The sequence below is a fragment of the Propithecus coquereli genome, unplaced genomic scaffold, assembly GCF_000956105.1.
Source record: "Propithecus coquereli isolate 6110/MARCELLA unplaced genomic scaffold, Pcoq_1.0 Scaffold216, whole genome shotgun sequence".
Classification (NCBI taxonomy): domain Eukaryota; kingdom Metazoa; phylum Chordata; class Mammalia; order Primates; family Indriidae; genus Propithecus; species Propithecus coquereli.
The window spans coordinates 730,813-735,018 of NW_012146745.1; positions in this window are offsets into that span (position 1 = coordinate 730,813).

A 4,206-nucleotide genomic window follows, 5' to 3' on the forward strand; every position below is an offset into this window, starting at 1 on the left:
TCCTGCCTTGGCTGCATTTGTGACAGGCTGAATCATTGACAAATACTATGTAACTGTGACACTTAGCAGCAGTGGCCCCTGTGTGGTGGAGACAGGGAAGGTAAACTTTGTCCATTAATTCTAAAAGGGAAAAGAGCAACTAAAAAGTTGTTATTTATCTTCATGCCCTCTTCTTGTTGTTTCATACATATTTGCAAATCATTAAAAATGGTAAATTTCTTCACAGACAAAAATGTCATGTTAGGTGACAAGTAGTCTCCCAACTATGCATTAAAATTTTTGGAGCACTTCCACGCTAAACAAGACTTTGTGTCGATGTCAGATGTTCAAATGTACATAAATCTTTCCAGAAAGCAAAAGATGATAAGTAAAATCATGTAAGTGCTCAGGGATCTCCCATGCTTATAAATCATAGCTGAAAAATAAAGCAAGGCCTCGGGCAAAATTTCAAAATAGAGAAAAGTGTGTCTTTGGTACTCCCTCCAGCTTTTCAGTGCTTCTCTCTTTTGTATCTGGATTTCTGCGTAAAGTCTAATAATCTCGTAGTTCTTTTTTAATAGGTGAGGGGGACCCAACTCTAGGATTCCATGAATACATTGCTACTTACCAACAAGGTCCTTCTGTTATGTAGACGAATGGTAGTTTTCCTATCATTAGTTGTATTTCTTCAGGGAACATCCAGCTAAAATGAAATACACACCCAGACAAACACAATAATCACTAATTAACTAAGCGTTATAAACCTAGCCATACTAAAGTGTTTCTCGTAACTGCGGAGAAACTAGACTCCAGCAATAAAAGCCTGGCTGAATATTCCAAACTGAGCCCTTGGAAATTCAGTCATCTGCATCTATATGAAGTGTCGAGCTCTTGGAAGTCAAAAGTATTTGATTTCAAATCAAAGTATTACTATGGGCTACAACATGTCTTCGTCACTTGAATTGATTTTTTTTTTAACTCAAGAGTTTCTTCACTCTCTTTCCAAGAGGGGAGGGGAATACCACTTGTTAGATGGCAAGAAACATTAAGAGATATAAAAATATCTTGATTAAAATATCTTCAAATATTACCCATGAAAAATATTAATGGACTATTATAGTAGTGATTGAAAAGACTATGAGACATAAATTAAACTTTCTGCTAACAAAGAGAGACAAAGAGAGACTATTGAAGAAAGAGAAAAGTAAATGGTAATGTTAGAAAAGTGAAACACCATGGGGCTTTGCAAATACAAGTATCTAATGCAAATAATCAACAAGTTGTAATAGATTTGAAATAACACAACTTATGAAGATCACAATTATTAGCATTTTAATATCATTCGTATAAATCTGACTTTCTATTTTATCTGAAACGAATATGCCTCTCATGTTAAAAGAAAAATTTCTTCAAATATTAGATCTTCTAATAACCATCTTCAAGCCACCAAGGCAGACTTTTGAGAGAATTTGATTTAACCTTTTGAAACATTGACTTCTTTATGGACAGCTGCAGGGCCTCCCCTCCCTCTTTAAAAGAAAAACAAAATAAATTTAACAAAATTTCTTTGAGTAAAGAATGATTCATAAATCAAACAGCACTCAGAACCGGAAAAGGTTCAGAGAGCTCTGCTCTGCAACATGGGCAGTGAGCATTTATACGGGCATGGAAGTAAGTACAGAAATATTTTGAATGATTATGGCTAAGTGTTTGTCTTATTGGCTGAAGCTCACCTGCTTTTGATTGGCTGACATGTGGCTGTTACAAAACATATGTACTCCTAAATTAGGTTTTGGTTTATTTACATACTGAGAGACTGCAGTTCAATACATACAAACTCAAAGTATGGAGAGAGCTTCAGGCCAAATTTAATTTAACAATTTCCCCCTTTTGGTCAGCCTCTCAATCTTGACCAAAACCTTGCCTATTGACTCCACTCTCTTTCACCATTACAATGGACTTGTTTGGTCTCAATATGGAATTCACAAGTCAGAATGTCAGGTCAGATAAATGATTCTTTATACTCTTGCTGTAAAGCAAGACCATTAAATGCATGGAAGGTGGCTGCCTACAAACATTGAAGACTACTGCTAATTTCTGCTGTTGATTTTTTTGGCCTCTGATTATGGGAGGTATTATTATAAAGATCTTCAAGGGAAGCTATTCGGACTGTAAGAGTAAGTTGATCCAAATAACAAGATCCGAATCAGTGGGGAGGCAGAACAGTAGGAAAATTCTCTGCAGATCCTATATGGACCCTCAGGAGCTGGAAAAGAGGACCAGCTAGTGGCATTTGAGCATGGGTTAGCTACATTTGTCCACTTATAGTTCAGCATAGCTCCACATCAACGTTCAGTAGAAAACTGACTTTGTGTCTTTCTTTTTATAGCATGTTGTAAGGGTATGCAGTAACATTTAATGGAAAAGGACCTTATTAGATTTAACTCAATGGAATTATACAAGCAATTTCTTGTACCCAATAGATAGTTTCTAGGTCTGTAGTGCATGATGTCTAAAGCACCGCATGTATTTTGCAGGCATCACCTGGATAGATTTTCTATATTTGGTATTGATTAGGTTATTGGAAAGGTTAGAGTATTGGTTTCAGGGAGTGTAGGAAAACAAGTAACAGTAATGTCTAGAACATCAAGGCTAGCTTTCCAGTCTTCCTTTGGAGTTTTAGAGTGACTCTCAGGGTAACGCTCAGGATATCTCATGTTCTCATTGGGTACATGGACAGACATTGGCCTTAATGGAATTTTTCCTGGTTTTTTTTTTGGCATTAACCCTCAAACCCAATAATTGACATTAATGGAGTTGTTTCCTGGGGTGTCTTTGGCATTAAACCACATACCCAACGGTTGCTTTGGTTTTCGCTAGAGCATAAATGTTGCTAAACCCATTCATAGATTATGGTACTATTGATTTACCCATAGGGAAAGGGAAATAATTAGGGCAGCAGACAGTAAGGAAAAAGGAAAAAGGATAAGGTTTTCATGATGGCCAAGAAGAGAAATGTTGATCTGTGATCTTGGGAAATTTGTCCACATCTTGGATGATGTCTTATTTGATAGACAAACTTTCCTAGTCAGTTTTGCCTTAAGTTTTCCAACAAGTGTTCAGTCCCATAAGTCTTGAGGGGCCCCCATGAGTTGTGAGATACAGACTTAAGGTTCAAGGCCTTGAAGTTTTACTACAGTATGGGTGGTAAGAACTTGGTATGGTCTCTTTGAGCAAGGTTCAAGCTCAGCCTTTTGCAATGTCATTTCCAGAAGACCCAATCTCTGGGTTCTAGCTCAGAGAAGGTTTGGTTGTCCTCAGTTGGTGGATTACAAAAGCTTCTTTTATCTGGTGAAAATACACTTTGGGACAATGCATCAACACCTTGAAGTATGTAGTCATATCAGGATTTATAGGGGTGGGAGATACATGAAGTTCTATTATTAGGGACATAGATCCTATAGTGGGGGTTGATCTGATTGTCCTCAAGATGAAAGTAATACTTCTGACCAGGGCAATCCAATCAATTCGGTTAAATTTGCCAATTTCAGTTTTTAAAATACCATTTGTCCTTTCACCCTTTCTACAAGGTTGAGGATGACAGGAGCAATGCCTTTGGGTTCATAACACCTAATTTAACTGCTATCTAACCTGTCCAGTAAAATGAATTCCTCCATTTCTCCAGGAATCCCCATAACGAAAACATTTTCTTCTAATAACTTCTTAGCTACTGTCATAGCATCAGCTTTCCTATATGGAAAAGCTTCTGTCCAACCAGTGAACAAATAAACTACTATGAAAACATATTAATATTCCATGGAATGGCAATTGAATGAATCCACTTGTTTAAATGATCCCTCAGGAATCAGAAATGAAATTTTGATTGTCTTCCTAGATTTATGGATTTGAAAAACCAAACATTGGTTATAAACCATTTTAGCAACTTTAGAATAGTCTACCAATATTTTTTCATAATTTATATTATTTTATCTACTTCAAGATGAGTCATGGAGTGCAGAACTTTTAATAATGTAAGCTTTAAGAACCCAAGAAGGACTAGGCAGCCATCTGTGCTCTCCATGAGTTCATGTTTAACATTGAATTTATGTCCTTTCAGATACCAATTTTGTTTTTCTGAATAAGGTGCCTAGCACTGTTTATTAAATAAGTTATTATAAGTGATTTGACTTGGATCAATCTTCTGGGGTTTATTTAAATTGCATATTC